Source organism: Sinohyriopsis cumingii, chromosome 11, assembly GCF_028554795.1.
Source record: "Sinohyriopsis cumingii isolate HCF-2022 chromosome 11, ASM2855479v2, whole genome shotgun sequence".
In the NCBI taxonomy this organism is placed as follows: Eukaryota; Metazoa; Mollusca; class Bivalvia; order Unionida; family Unionidae; genus Sinohyriopsis; species Sinohyriopsis cumingii.
In genome coordinates, this window is record NC_142971.1 from 99323946 (window position 1) to 99341577 (window position 17632).

The 17632-nt window shown below is 36.2% G+C and overlaps 1 protein-coding gene across 1 annotated transcript in view; it reads left to right on the forward strand.

Moving 5' to 3' along the window:
* LOC149789099 (uncharacterized) overlaps positions 1 to 17632 on the forward strand; it is an 80659-nt gene that overhangs the window by 26212 nt on the left and 36815 nt on the right. The gene's annotated exons all lie outside the window — the stretch shown is intronic.

Genomic DNA, 17632 nt, shown 5'->3' on the forward strand with positions numbered 1-17632 from the left:
GTATTCAAGTACTTTTGCACTTGCTAGTTTTGAACTTCGACCGCAAAATATTTTTGATTTGGAAATACATTTAGGTTTTGTGTCGGATGAATGATTTGCACCAAAGACACTTCCCAATGGGCTTTCTGATCTAATTGGATGGTCTGAGGTAATTTGGCCGTGTAACAAGGCAAAGTATTCTTGGGAAACGCCTCCATAGAACTGTCACTGGGTAACGTTAAGTAAAATTGGTTGTTATTCATAATCCAGAGTTCTGCTGATGTCCGAGTGATAAATGGAGGCCTAGAAGAATGTCTAAAAGAAGATTCTTTTGGTGATTGTGGTTATTGTTGAAGTGGTAACTGACGTTGACAAAAGGCTTCCATTGTTCACGTTCGAGGTGTATTTCAGGGAAGAATTGGGAAGAAGGTAACCGATGCAACTGCTCAGAAAAATGGTCCACAATAGTTTTTCTCCCTGATGCAAACTAAAATTGGCAATGGCAGCCCCGATGACACAATACACCACAAAGATTTGACAGAAAAAGACGATATGCGTTTTAGGCACAGGTTCTCCACACCACACACACACAAAGGTTGCTTTTGTAGATCTGATAGAGAGGAACTCGGTGTCGGAATGGTCACGGTGGTGGCAGCGGTAACTGAGGCTGCGTGGTAGAGCATGATGGTCAATTACTTTTATAGTCGATGAATTGCGAAGCGTCGATCCAAGAATCAAAACTGGGAGGATATCCTTTCCAACGCACTTTGATTTCTTTGACACGGCGTTTTCCCGCTTGACGGGTTCTTTGTTCGAGAATGCTTTCGATGTCGTGCACTTCGTCTTCTTTTTTGGTCACGCGTTGTAACTCGGGCAAGTAAAACGTTCCTTTTAACATTTTCCCGTTCATGTCTTCCAATTTGTAGACGGTAGGATGAGGGCTACGCACTCGTCCAGTGCCATGAAACAATTTGGTGGTCCAGTTGGGTAAGTAACCTTTGTTGAAAGTGCGTTTGGTTTTCCCAATGCGTACCCAGTCTCCTGCTGCCAACACCCCACTTTTCTTGGGGACTGTTACCGTCGCGGACGTACCCGACAGGCACATCCGATGGTTCGATGGTAACATTGGTTGTACGTTTGAACCAAGTGCGGTAGGATGTCCATGTACGTGAGAGTGTGTTGATGCGTAAAATATTTCCACATGCGTTCTTTCAAATTGCGTTTAAAATGTTCCACGATGCTGGCTTTGGGATTCTCGGTGGTGAAAAATGAATATCACGTTTCTTTAATTCTTTTTGGAAATCTTGGTTCAGAAATTCGGTGCCTTTGTCGGTTTGTCATCGAAGAGGCTGACGACCACATTGTTTTTACTAACTCACTGCTCGATTTGGAAGTCAGTAGCACAATCCAGGCGAATTTGTAAAAGACGTCAATGACACAAAACAAATATTTGTAGCCACGATTGTAAGTGGCCAAATGGGAGACGTCGGCTAAATCGGCTTGCCATTGATGATCGATGCTCTCCACTCGTGTGCGACTTCTGGTAAATTTTCGTCGAATGGGTTTGCATAAAGTGTACGTGGCTTGTTCTTGTAGCCATTGTTGCACTTGAGGTAAATAGAGACTTTTCAGACGCGTTTTGTCAGCACGATACAATTTCTGAACTCCTCCGTAACCTGCATGATTAGATGGATCGTAGTAAATGCTGGCTAACACCTTCCCCATTTTTTAAAAAGTCACCCACACTTCGCTAATGTTACTTTGGACGGGGCGAGAGGGTGGTTTGGAAACGGCTTTACGTGTCCGATGTGCCACGGGACTTGAAGTCAATGGTAGTGGCGGTGGTGGATGTGGTAATGTGATGGCTTTGGTCTTCTTTTCTTTTCTCACTTCTGGTTTCCCTTCTTTCTTTTTGAATTCTGTCGAAGTCGACGTCATTATTTTAACCCAGACTTTAAGTTCTTCTCGTTGGGGTGTTGGGGAAGGGCTCAGCAAGGACGCTACAATCTTACTAGGAATGGGAGCTGCTGACAGCGTTTGAAAGAATTATCGTACCTTGTCTTCCTCAGGCATTCGTGGCGCTGCGTCTGTCTTGACCGCTGGGGGTGGTTGGTGTGATAGACTTTTCATCAGGGTCTTAAAATCTTTCGGAGTTGGCAGAGCTGGTTCGTCTAAAGCTTTCTGGTGAAAAAGTTGCAGTCGTTGCAATAGCTGACTGTACTTTTGCGATTTTTTCGTTCCAGACAAATCATTACGATCAATCAACGACTGCAATTCGTGTTGTAACTGGGATATCTCGGTCAAATGATGATTGAGAGACAAATACGGGGTCCATTGTTTTGCCAACGATAGCATTCCATCCATCGTTTGTAAGGCACTCAAGCCAGTTTTCGTCTTTTCATCGGATTTCAATGGTCACGTCTTAGATATTTGGACCCAAAATTTCCCATTTTTCTTCTTAGTTCTTTTTATCTTGCTCCCATGCGTCATCCCAGCATTGTTCCGAATACTCCTTTCAGCAAGAACCCTAACAACGTGGGCTAAATTTCTCCGCGCTGTACCAACACTGCATTCTTTTGACGAATGGGTATTGTCTTTTGAACCATTAGGCGAAGAACGTTTGGCTAAGTATTTTTTGTGGTGCTTAGACAAAGGTATCGTACCTTTCAAGACGTTCAAACAACATTCGCACTCGGTATCGATGACGTCTTTGGAGGCTGTTTGAATGAGGTTTTTTTCACATGGGTGGAGAAGATTTGGACAGAACGGACAACATGTCCCAATGTTTGAGTAAACAAGAAGGCAGTCCTTTCCTTTTCTTTCCTTTGGGGTTAGAAGAGGGATGGCTTCTGGGAGGTGACATCTTTGGGTGAGCAATTTGTGAGCAGGTAGTTTGTAAGCAGCTGCCATTGCCGTTAAAGGGAAGGTGGATGTCACTGTTGAAGAAGAAGTTTTTTGCAGACACGGGATTCCATTGTTTCATCAAATGAGGAAGAACGGGTGTCAAACTGGGTTTGGCTGGCATCACCAGTAAATGAGAAGTGGAATAACCTGAGGTTACTGGAGACGCGGTCACGGTCGTTGCAGGTCGTGGTTTGCGAATGTAAGGTTACGTTCTGGCCAAAGTGTCTCTCTTGCGGGTAGAAACTGTTTTCTGTGGGTTTTTCTTTATCTGGGGACTTTTTTTATTTTCCTGTGGACGTTTCTTTTTATTAGGCTGCAGCCTGGTCTTGACACCGTTACTCTATTTCTTCTCTTGGGTTACTTTGACTTTTTTGAGAGTTTCTTTTTTCTTGGGGAGAACTTTGGGGTCATTACGATCCCATTTTAATAGGGAGAGAATGATGACACTTACTAAAGAACCGCTACCTCCAGGTTTCAGAATGATTTGCTTTTTGGTTTGAGTGTCGATGCGGAGATCAGCCAGTTCATCAAGGCTACTTTGTTTCTGGGAAAAAAGTTCTTGGTTTGATGAGGAATCTGAATGATGCCTTGCAGCAATTGACGTGGTGTCACTGTATACCATCTTAAGACTTCTTTAAGACTGGCTTCTAAGACACGAGCACGTATTTATTGATCGTTTTTTCGCGACTGATGCTGTACAAGGCACGAATCAATTTGACGGGAAGATGAGACTGAAGGGACGTCATGTTGACGCTGTGTGACACAGACCCAAAGTGACCGAGTTTTTTTGATAGATTTTTTTTGTTAAGTCGACAACGGGGACGTGTACACGAGATGCCCTCTGTCATGGCACCAGTGGTGGAAAAGATGGGTACAAAATCGCAAATAATCGGGGTGTGAGGGTTTTAAATCCACGAGTAAATAGGTATGTGGGGTTTGAGTGGCATCGTCGTATGCATGAGTCAGCCAGTGCGTTCATAACTGTTTGACTAAGACTTGCACTTGCGATTTATCTCTAGGGCTTTTAAACAAGACCACGTAATTGGCATTAAGACTAATGGTACGATGGGCTTTACTTTGTTGAAACTAATTTTGAGTGATGTAAATGACACTGGTATTAGGATGATGCGGGTAAACCACAGTTTAATTTCTTCTTCCTCGTCTTCTCCTAACATGTCGTCGAAATTGACCAAATGGGTTTGACTGGGGTCAGACTCGATCCCGTCGTCTTCGTCAGGAATGCATTCCATAAACACGATGGAATCGCCTTGACTTTCTCGCAAAAGGCTGTACGCCGATTGCCACTCTTTGTAACACCACACGATCCGTTGAGGTGGACGATCGATCAAATAATGTTTATTTTCGATCAAACATTTGACAAATTCGGTTTTGCCTGAACCGCTAGGTCCGGCAATTAACATGATAAAGGGATGACTACGATACAGGGCCTCCCAGCTGGCACTATCTAAGCGTTCGTCGATGACTTTGAATGTGGAGGAAGAGAAAGCAGAGACAGTAGAGGTAGCCATAGTGCAGGGAATGCCACTTTGGGCAGGAAGACAGACAAGACAAGAGTTTTTATGCTTTCTTCAGAGCACGTTGATTGCAAGTTAAAATGGAACAACACGAAAGACAAAAATGCGTAACAGCCAAATGGTTAGGTACAACGATAAAATACACATCAAAACGATCAAAGTGGAATATAAACAAGTCTCTGTACAACATGTTTTTGGTAACCAAGATGTCCTAGGGACAGTGTGTAACGTTCTTACAGTCTCTACATTTGGTACAGTCACACAGGTGTCCTCCCGGAGTGGTCTTTCGGGAATGTCCATAACCGTCCTCTCCTGAAGGGAGTGGTTGTCCTCGTTGACGGGTTCTTCCTATAGCACTGTCACTAACGCAGGTTTAAAAGTTACTTTTTTCACTGGACGTTTGAATTTCGGATCACAAATCTTGGGCAAAATTGGCCATTTCTTTGGTCCAAGCCTCGAAACCCCAACTTTTCCAGTCACGTACATCTGTCCAGTGAGGGTGTAAGTCACAAGCTACACAGACATCGTCGTACACATCTTCAGCACCTAAAAGCTGACGAATCGTTTTTTTCCCATAGAGGTCGAGAAGTATCCAGATGAAAACGGAAGGCTCGTCCTTATTTAAAGGGACCACTTTCATGCTTTATTTGGTGGTAAGTACTGTTCTTAAAGAGTCCACAAGGAATCGACTGGCAAAGGAAATCACAGAAATCAAGTTACTAAGACACACCACACGTAGACCCAAATTCATGGGACACAGTTCTTTTAATAAGTGTTGGTAATCCTCCACCATTTGAATACTCTCATCGATTTCCTTCCACGGAATCTGTTGTATCACCACTGATAAAGGTCGTGGCATGGTAGTCCGTTTTTATACCTCTTTTTGTCGGAGGAAATAAGTGTACTTTATGCACAGTGATGATCTTACTCCAGTGGCGCACCTAAATGGTTTAGGCACTAACGTGCACATCAGAACACACCGTTCTGAAGTTTTCTCTTGGACTAACTTTACGTTGTGTAAACGATTATGGTAACCGTCTAACTCTTCCTCTGGAATTATTTGCAGTAAGTATACCTTGTAGTACATACAATCAATAACAAACCATTCCTTCTGTCCCATAAGGAGCTGATTAGTGTCTGACCACTGGAACACTTTCATCTGAATCAGTCCTCATATAATTCAGGTACCAGTGGTTTAAACATCGGTGACGTGACGGATGCAATTGTTCTTTGCGTTTCACTTGTATTTTTGTCCAGTTCTCGGTAAATGTGTTCCCTCAACTCCACAGGCAAACCACGAATGTTCTCTTGTAAAGTATCCATGATCATGTCAGCATCATTTTTTAAAAAGTCTTCTCCTAGAGTGAAAGTAATGGACATAGTGAGTAATTTCTGACCAATGCCATTCAGGGTAACGGTCAAGAATGTTAATTATATCTTCTAATGTAATCGGTCTAAAGCGGAATAATCGGATGAACGCAGACTTGACCCAGAGAAATCTGACAAGTTTGTTGACTTTTTTCACTTTCCTCATTTCATTCGCTTCACCTGTTCTTGTCACAAGATGTGGACTAACGTTGAACCATCTACCCTCGTGTCGTCAATGCTGTTCCATACGGACTTACCCATGTATGACAATCATCAATATCTCCGATACGAGCTTTTGGAAAAGAAGGATCTATGTGGAGAGACAAGGCTGTCTGCTTCAGAGTCCTCATCTACGGTCCAGAAGTCAGAAGAAGTTTGAGGAAGAGAAGAAGACCCATGCGATGACCTCTGTGTTAAAGGAATGAAGTTAACATAAAACCAAAGACCCTTTTCAGGGACACTGATATGCCTTGAAAAGATTTGCTTTCCTGCCTAATTTTTTTTTAGTCGATTCTATAGTTGTTTGTGTCATAGACTGATGTTCATTAATCTATGTCTGTATGTTGTATGTGTTACATATGTCTATGTATATATCCCGTCAGTCCCGCCCCCACCACAGGGGCTCGTATCGTTGCTTAAAATGTTCCTGTCATACATGTACTATATAATAACTACAAGGGAGGACACTTCTCTCCTTTCTCGCGCGACCCATTTAAGAATAAAGGCTGTCATTTCAAGCCACATTTCGTGTAGCGTAATAAATCTGGTCCCGATGTTTAGCTCAGGCATTCGACTGTGTATTCCTATCAAAAGTTGGACTTAATATCACACCTTTAAGGAATGCCAAATCATTTTCCCACGGTACAACTCGACATGTACCTGATCGCGCCCGCTTAATATGCAAGAACAAAGCGCAGAATGGAATACTGTCCTCTCATTGGTTAAAAGAAAATGACATCCTGTATTTATTTAGAACTTATTTTAGATTTCATTTGTTGAATTTCACTGCGCAGGTTGAAAATTCGATGTCCAATGTCGAGTTTTTCTTAGATTGTATCTTCTGAATTACACGACAGTTAAAATTTTTAATGTCATATGTCAAGAGTTTCAATTTAAAGTGTTGAATCACATTGTTTGTGCTGAAAGGTCCATTTTGCATGCTGAGATTTAGATTGTATCTGTTGAATTACACAGCGGTGGTTGGACATTTGGTTGTGCTTGTCAGAATTGTTATTTTTATATGGTAAAATGATGTGTTGGTGTTAAAAGTAACATTACACAATGTCCACTTTAACAATTCAAAATAATATCGAGTATTAAGATATATCATTTGTGTATTCAATTATGAGGCGGCATTACATTTCATCCATTTGCAGCTTGAATGTTACCATTCACAGATCGAGATTTACTATTTATTTCTTCGCTAGAGGTCGGTCTCGTGAACGGATCGCGTTACTTTTAAACAATGAGGCTGATTCTCTTTGCTGTGAAATTCAGCAGATGAAATCTAAATACTCGCCATATGAACTGGAACTTTCATCACAAACAGTTACATATAACGTGTGAATTAGGCATTCTCGACGTATGATATTGAAATTTCAACCACCGCCGTGTATTTCAAAATATACACTGTAAAACGTCGACATAGGAAATATAACGTTAAACCACCACTGTAATAATTCAACATAAAAATCTAAAATCTCGATCTAAAAATGGAACTTTAAGGACATGCAATTTGATCCAACATGTGATATTGGATTTATCGACATACGACATTAAAGTTTCAACTGCAACTTTCTCATTGACCAGCTTTTGTCCGCTACGGAGCCTCATAGGATAGCTGCTATTGGATTCACCTCGGAAACAAGGACTGACCGAAAAGTTACATCCAAATATTTTCATTAGTAACTTCTACATCAGTCATAGGCAATCCGATCGTAGATATGGTCTAAGTGGTCCGATTAAAATGGGGTGGGTGGAGGGGGTCTTTTTGCGGATAAATTTCCGGCTGAAAAAATGAATGAATTTTGCATCTGGGCCAAAGTTATCTCTTGCAGAAACAGCAGACGGTACTCCGAATATCCTTTCTTAAGTAAACACTTTTTCCTTTCAAAGGAAAACGCAAAGGGTACTCCGATTGACTTTGAGCCGTCTGCATGTTAACGTTGGACAGAAGTTCTCAAAAATGAACTGGATAAGTGGAGCAAGAAAACGTGTTAGATTTCAAAACAATACTAAACTTCAGAAGGTGAAGCTTCACTCTTAAAGCTTTAAACACAGCTTCTTATTGCTTGTTTTTTTTTTTTTTGTTGTTGCAAGAATCTAAAAATGCAGTTACATCACCGTTGCTATTAAATCACAATCGTGTGTGATCTGGGTGTACACTTTATTATTATTTATTTACGTTTGTCATGTTAGTCATCAAACAGTTTATTCCAAGCATCATAATGTTCATTTTTGGCAGAAGAAACCTCAATGGCCGTGTTCCTCTTTACAGCTGCATATACCTTTCAACCCTACGTGGACTCTTCATATTGGAAAATTTCACAAGAATAAATTTCAGGCGTAGGTGAAGAGATACTCCGAGTTTCTTCTGACCCTTGCCACCCCATTTTTGATATTTGAACATCCCAACATAAATGTCAAAATATCCAAAATGGTGTGGCAAGGATCGAATAAAACTTGGAGCAGTATAAAGGTTAATGATTGTAATTTGTATCGGCCCAAAAACCAGTTTGGCTTTGGACGATTCGACCTGGATGTTTGACAAAAAACATTATATAAAGAATGCATCATATATATATATATATATATATATATATATATATATATATATATAGTTCCTTTTATTATAATGAAAAAAATGTGTTTATTTGTAGATGTACAATCACATAACTTTCATAAAAGGTCTTCTGATAGTTTTATGGAAGGGATGTAAAGGAAAATATATTCACTAGTAGTTTGATGCATTCAAATGATAACTGATAACAAACATGTTTGGTCATTGCTCCTGCTGTTAAGTTGTTATATATGACTTTAAAGATTATGGTAAATAAATTGTCAGAATGAATAGTAGATCAATACACTATTGTTTATTTTCATCAATGTTTGTATCTTTTGAGTAGCTATTCAGATTATGGTTGTGCTGTTGTACAAAAGAGGATTTAGCACATATGAACACTTTCCTTAGAGGTGTGATATTCAACTGCACCATTTGTCATGCTGTTGTATAAATGGGGGCCAGATGCAATAATTTGAAGAACGATTGCAATGAGCATAAATCAAAGTCTTAAATACAGCTAAAAGGCCACTAATCTGTTTTGACACAGAAATGATAGTTTGCCCATATATAATGTTTGTAACATGTCTTTCATTTACACAAACATTAAAAATGTCATTTTTCATCTTTAATTGGATCAGACTTAATTACAGCCTTTTAATATAAAATCCTTTAACAAATGTTTGTACATTAGAAATTACAGCCTTTTAATTTAAAATCCGTTAACAAATGTTTGTACATTAGAATGATGCTTGTTAATGAGAGCAATTAATTTATTTGAAAGAACTGGGATTTCTTATTGGGAATTTTTTTATTTTATTTTTTTATCATGATTGTCTTTCAGTTAAGTAAGTCATATCTTTTAAATTTGTTATTAAAGCTTTTAGAAATTATTTTTAAAATGACTAATTTGTGCATTGCATGTAATTTGGTTGCTGAATCTTAGCAGTATAGGATCATGTGTGTCTTGAGTTTGCAGTGGCAGCATTACACCTGTTGCATAGGTACATGACATTTATTAATAACACAATTATTAGTACTAATATCAATTATTAATACTAGTATCAAAGTAAACAAATGGAAAGTTATTGCTGCTTGATCTTTGTTTTATACCACTGAAGTATGAATAAAATACCTTTGTCGAGGTTGAATAGAGTCACAATCCAAGTGTAATACTGAAAATAGCAGTAATTTGATGCAGACAAAATAAACCCCATTGTACATTTTCCTGTTATTCGGGTGGCTTTTGTTTGTTCTCACAGGTTGGTTCTATTGCAATAAACATTACTTCATCTGCTCCTTGTACCCAGTAATGCATATTTGAGTAACCTATGATGAAAATGTAAGCAATTTATAACTTAAATCAGCTGTCAATGTAAAATTTCACAGAAAAATCAGTTTTTTATTGAAACCTTTATAAACACCATGTTTCATTCATAAACGTGGGGGTTTGTAAAGTTCATTTTGTAAGAGAAAATTATCATAATGCATAAAGAAATTTTAATGTTTTAGTCAATGAAGTACTGTTATAGGAAAAGAATATCTCCAGGATGGCATAGAAGAATTAGCAAGAGGGCAAACAGGAGCATGTTCAAGTGCCTTTTTGTGCCTTGAAGTTGGCTTTGTCATCAAACAAATGTACCTGGTTCTGGATGCCTTACACATTGGAGACAATTGCCAGAAATTGTGCAGGCTGCAGACAAAGTTGAATAAACATTGTTATACTGTGTATACATTATTTTTATTATCTTATTCATGAAAGTATTGTTAAAACTTGATGCTTTTAAACTAAGTAACAAGAAAGAACAAAAACCAACAAGTTTTCTAAGATTCAACAGGTAATTTATTTCCCTAGAATACAGAGTGAAAAGTTAAAAAGGACTTATTGCATTGGGAATTAAATCCCAAATAGTCCTAAAAGTTCTATCAGAAGTCCAGATGTATAAGCTTCAGGTGGTATTCTAAATGAAGTCAGATATTGAATGTGCATGTTTGAATATGCTAATATGCCAATGACCTGGTGGCAGTGTACTAACAGTCATTTGATGTATCACAATAATATAATCCAAATAATATAATCCAAAATGTTCTTGTCTGAATTCACTATAATTCCAAATTAATGTTCCAGTAACAGAATTTTATTGAGCACTTTTTATTTCCAGTGAATAATAAATTGAATAAATAAATCAATCCAAACCAAATACTGTGCACAACAATAAGACTGATTCTGCTTCAGATGTTAAGGCAAGAATTTTTAATTTTTCAAGTTCACAACATTATAAAAAAGCTAAGACACAGCAGTAGAACCAGGATCTAGATCAGTCTCCTTTATGAAACATTTCGAAGTTGTTAACACCTTAAGGAATTTCCAGGTGAAAAACTGAATGTCCTAGATACAGATTCAAATAAATGTATTTACCTCCATTGACAATGAATATTTAAAACACTGTCATAGATAAATAATAGCTATATATTGTTTAGAAAAAAAATCTTGCTGGTCAGGTACACTATAGATTTGATTTTGGACAAGGTCAAGAATACAATACAGATGTACTTAGCATATAATCATTAGGAAAAGCTAACACATAATACAAATTAAATATACATAACAACATGGTTTCTGTTAAATAAACAATGCTGAAAAATATGTTCCATAGTTTACCTGTCAAGTAATTACAATAACTGGATACATAACAATGTTTAAAAATGATGACTGATTATACTAAATCTGTTTTGTCAGTAGAGAAGAGTTAGTTCCCTTGTGATCATTTATACTTAGCAACCTTGAAACTCATTCCAGTGATTCACACTAATGACAATTACTTGGAGTTATTTCATATACCTATTATCATAATTATTCAGACATCATTTTAAAAGTAACACAGTATATATAAAAAAAAATCATTATTGAAGTAGTGCAATATATCCTAATAAAACTTGGGCCGATTCATCCAGACTGAAAGTAACATTTGAGCCAGATCATTCCAGGCTGAACTGATTTTGGGCCAAAACAACTCAGACCCTGTTACTGTTATTGTTATTGTGGGGTTTAACGCCATCTTTCAGCACACGATAGGCTATGCATGGCGGCCAGTATTAATGGTGGAGGAAGAACCCAGGAAAACCCCGGGAAGAACCACCGACCCACGAGAAGCTACTGGCAAGCTTTCTCACATACCCACATTAGCCGAATCCTAGACTCGAACCAACGCAGACAGAGGTGAGATGGCAGTGATCCGTAACGGAGAACGCTTTAGACCACTCGGCTACTTGGGGCCCCCTCAGACCCTGTATAACACTTACTGAAATTTAATATAGAGCACACATACAAAATTCAGAATTATATAACTTGTGATTATTGTGATTATTTTAATGAATGCATGAAAAGCACATCCTTGGAAATAGCTGATCTTTGGAAACATGTCATTGGATGAATTACAAATGAGTATACCTTTCATTCTCTTCCACACCAAACACCTGTTATGCCACCTTACACAGTTTGTACTAAACATAATTTTTTAAAACTTATTTACAAATATAAGTATCCTTATGTTTTGTACTGGCATTTATTTGTTTTTCTTTGCATGTTATTTTGATGAAAGTGAAACCTTTGAGTCAATTTAATTTCTTTTAATCTGTCAGAGGTAATTTTTCTTTGTAAATCATTTGCTCCTCTTCTATCTATAGTAGAAGAATGAAACTTATGTTAATATATTTTATTGCCATTTGTTATGACTTTGTAGTCATATTCTTTGTAACAGAAAAAAGTATAACCAACAATTTGAGAAAAATGAAATGAATAATCTATTCAGTTACAATGTTAAAATTTAAGTGGCATTTACATTTTTGTGAATTAGAACCTTAGTTATCCTAAATATCATATCCCATGTCCAAAAGTATAGAATGGTCTGAATGAATTCCAATAACATTGAGTCTCTTGATGTATCACAGTGAGATGATCTTGAATGTCTTTGAATGAATCCTCAATACTCTCAAAGTAGTGTTTTATTCCAAAAAGTCAATGAGCACTTTGTAATTCCAATGAATAATTATAGAATTATATCTTAACACGATAATAAACTCTGGATATATTTTTCGAAAGATTGATATGAAACAGGAATGAATAATTATTTACCAATTCCTATATATACTAATTTCACATGACCTATGAGACAGTATAATTTTTTATGGAAAAATCCAGTTTAACCATAAACAAGGCTAGGTCGTGAACTCCTGTTCAAGTAAACATCTTGTTTACTTCATAGAATCTTGACATAAATGAAGTAGGCATTTATATATATCCCACAATATGTCCTTAAAATATGTCTCAAGCATGGCAAAACTCAATTTGTCCTAAATTAAGATTTGCATCACTGAGTCAATCTAAGAATTTCCAGATGGTTTCCAAATGAACTTTCCATGTATTGTTGTAGATGATGATGTTATCATGTTAATTAAATGCTGGAATGAAGAATTTTTTTATACTAAACAGTATCACTTTATATTGATAAAGTCTATCAGGAGTTGCAGATGCCAAAATTTCTTTTGATCTTTCTGTGAGTAAATCCATTTAAAAGGTCAATGTTGGTAACATATTTTGCATTGCCAATTTTATCAATGCATTCATCTATTTTTGGCATTGGAAATGAATCCATTTTGATGACACTTTTGACTTTTCTATACTCTGTATTTATACGGAATGTATTATCTGATTTAGGCACAAGAATTTATTATAAACTCCAGTTAATTTTACTGGGTTATATTAAATCATTCTCCAGTAAATACTGATTTTCTTTTTCAAACAATTTTGCTTGATAGGATTCATCTTGTATGGATGCTGTTTAACAGGTGTAGAATCTACAATCTTAACATCATGATAGATTTTGTTTTGTTCTGTTGTAACATCAGGAAACAAGTGTTCATATTCACACAATAGCTGTTTTAGTTCACTCTTTTCCTTTGACTGTAAATGTGACTGTTTCTGGTCCAGATTGTTTAATATTTATGAATTCTAAAGATTCGTTATACCAAAGTTACTAGACAGATTGCATTCCAACATTGACAACCTCACTATGTGAGGCAGGCACAACTAAATTAATGGAATCATTAACTGTGCTGTCACTACCACAGTACTCCTTTAACATACTTACATAGCAAAGTTGTTTCTGTTTCCACCCCCTGTAGTACTGATGATATAATTTAGGTCATTTACTTTCTTTTCAATTGTATTAGTACCTTAGAATTTGGCCCAAAGAGGATTTTGAGGTATGGGTAAGACGGCCAGAACTTTATCACTAGGCTGAATACTCATTTCCTGTGTATTTCTGTCATACATTAATTTCATTTTTGACTGAGTAGAGTGTACAGTTAGTACTTGCTTCTTCTCAAGCTTTTGACAATTTATATTTGAAATTAGAGACATAGTCAAGAAGATTGATCTTGTAATCTTCATTTGAAAGTAGTTTCTCTTTTAATACCTTCAGTGCTTCATGGACAGTATGTCCAAAACTAGTTTAAAAGGACTAAAACCTAATGATGATTGAACTGATTCCCTTTCAGTGCACAATGGCAAATGAACACCCTCATCCCAATCTTTTCCTGTATCAAAGCAATATGACCAAATTATGTTCTTCAGAGTTTGATGAAATCTTTCTAAAGCTCAATGGCTTTCATGGTGATAGGCATAAAATTTAAACTGTTGGATGCCTTATTCATGCATAAGTTGCTGGAAAATTCTAGACATAAAGTTTGATCCTTGTTAAGACTAGACAGATTTGGGGATAGCCAACAGGTGTGGAAAATCTTATCAAAGCATTTACTATGGTTTTAGTTTCATGTTTCTCAAAAGAATTACCTCAGTAAATCTTGTAGACTTGCATATTATAGTCAACAAGTTTTTGTTCCCTGCCATGGTCTTTGGTAAAGGACAGACAGTTTACCATATTTCTGCTAAATGGTTTGTCAAATGCAGGAATAGATTGCGGATGACTCTTGGGTATCTTCTGATTGGGTTTTCCTACATCTGAGAAGTTTCAACATATTTCATTATCACAGTTGGATATGGTAGGATTGGGCACAAGTTCTAATAACTTAAATTAAGCCTCTCCCATTTACAAGTCTGACAAGATCTACAGTATTTACAAACATCACTTTTAAGTTTCAGCCAATAAAAAATAATTCAGGATTTTGTGAAGTCTTACTAACTCCAGAATGATCAGCCAAAGGAGTTTCTTGCGTTAGACTAAGAATTTCCAGTGAATATGACTTCAGAACAACAATTTGATAGCTCACTGACCACTCATCACTATCAGTCAACTCAGATAGTTTCCATTTTCTCATAAGGACCTTATTTTTCACAATATAACAAACTGGTACTTGCATGGCTTTAGCTTCACTAATAGAACTCTGAAACAAACAGGAGATCTCAGGATCATGTTCCAGTTTGACAATGAGTGGTTGTCTATTGTCAGCCTGATTAGAACACAGAATGGGTTGGAACAAAAGGAGAATTACTGTGATCAGTATCTGTTGGTCAGTATTAGGAGAAATGATCTCATCAAAAGATTGACCAATAAATATGTCAGCAAACATAATGTTAAATTTACACATTGGAAAGGAATATTAACAAAGCCATACTCTACTCCCTGAATAAGAACACTTTCATTAGAAGATTATTTCTCATATAAAGACAGTGTAGCTGATAATAAAAAAGCTGATGAGCTCCTTTGTCCCTTAATATTTTAATAGAAATAGGCTTGGCAGAATCACCAATAAGTGATGTAGAACCTTTCAACATGACTGGTTAATAAATTTCCATCATAGAATAAAACGGGTTCTTTGACCCAACCAATATGCTTTCAGTATGAAACTGTGACCTTGACCACTTTGAAAAAAGAGTATTTGGAATAGATCTGTCTTTATTCTGTTGCTTGTTTTTCAGCCTTTAGCAGTCAGAAATGATATGCCTTTTCTTACAACAATTAGTGCAGGTAGGAAGAGATAAGGATTTCTAATCAGTCTTATCAGAAGTTTGATTTCTAAACATTTTGCCGGATTGAGATTTGAAAGTACTTGTATGAGACTGAGTTGATTTTTTACCAAACAAATTTATGTGAATAAGTCTTATTGACAAATGGAACTTTGTGAGTTATGGAATAATCATCAGCTTTATCAGCAGCATTTTGCAACATTTTTGATGTTTGTTCATCAGAGTAGGTCTTGCTGTTACTTTTCTGCACAATTCTTGAACTCTTCAATCAATATGAGCAGTTGGAAGTTATCATAATCTTGATCAGCCTTCTTGGCTGAGCATGACCAATTAAATGGCTTTTCTTTTTCCCTTACAAATTCAGTGTGGGTTTATCCTGTTTCTTTTCTGCAGTTAATAAACCTTTGTAAATATAGCTCAGGTACCAACTCACCACCCTTCAAGATAATTCCTTAACCACATCATAATTAGAAACTTGTTTTACTGACAGTGAAGTCTAGACTTTTAATAATAAAGTCCCATGCTCTCTTTTCCATTTCAAGTTTTCAAAAAATTTCTCAAAATGAGGAAAGTATTGATCTACTTCATTTTCTTTAAAAGGGGATACTAACCTAATATTCTAATATTTCTGGTAACATCCAACTTAAACTTGTGTGTGTGTGTGTGTGTTCCACTTGCCAGTTCTAATTTTTTATTTCAGTTGTATTTCCCTTTCTTCTCTGCATTTGCGTTTTTCTTTCTTGTTTCTGTTTATCTCTTTCCTTTCCTACTATCTAAAATTGTATTTCTCTTTTTCTTTACGATTTTGGATTTCCATCATTTCTTTTTGAAACTGAAGCTTTCTTAACTCTATTTCCATTTGGTTTCCTAACTGTAGATTATTTTAATTTCTGTCAAAGCCAGATACAGACTTTCTAATGAAACCTAAGGTTCTTTTATCCAAAAAAAATCTTTTCCACCAAATAATTGACCGAAATGTTTATTATTTCTTGTGTTGCCAAAGATGTTTTTACTTAGGAAATAGAATAATGTCTATCAAGCTCTAGCAACTTGTACTTTTTCAAAGACTAATCCTTCATGGGTAGGATTTGAAGCAAAGGTCACTTCATTATATTACATTTTGTGAATGCTTGTTAGTTTCATTAAAGATTTCTCAAATATGTGAAGTTTAAATCCTTACCAAGTACAATGACAATTCCAAAACAAAGTCAATTTAAATTTCAAAAATTATTTTAATTCCTCTCAAATATTGTGGAGAAATTCATATCCTAGATATGCCGTCAATTTTATGTTATGACTCTATGGTCTTAAACTAAGTAACAGAAAAAAAGTAAAACAATCAAGTTTAATAAAATGCAACAAATAATTTATTTCCCTTGAATAAAAAAGTGAAAATTTAAAAGTAACTAACATAATTGTGAATTAATTGCTAGATAATCCTTAAAGTTTTATCACAAGTCCAGAAGCTTAGAATGTTCTGAATGAATACTATTCTTGATTAAGCTGATGTGCTAGCAATCTTTATGTATCACAGTGATATAATCCAGAATGTCTTTGATAATCCCAAAGTAGTCCTTAACTCAAATCCAATGCTGCTTACAAAATGGTCATTATCTTATGATATAACCTAATATCGTGGACAAAAATTAGTTGTGTAATATGTTGTTTACAAAAACAAATTACAAACTACAGTCATGGACATATATATATATATATATATATATATATATATATATATATATATATATATATATATATATGTGTGTGTGTATGTATTTTTGGGTCTGAAAAGACAAATTCAGATATGCTTCTGACACCACTGGCTCAAAGGGGTCTATCCTCATGTCCCAGGGCATGGATTTTGGGAGTGGGGCAAAACAGGAGTATAGGAATGTGTTTTACAAATACATTTTCATTTATCTAATATTCAATAAGTGATTTTCTTCTGTAGTTTGATTTATCTCTCCAATAGAAGCAAATGCAGGAGTCTCTATTTGCTGTGTGCTATTTTATTAGGATGCTAAGAAAATTTCACTGTTGAGATGGAAATAACTAATGTATATTGACTTTATATTGCAG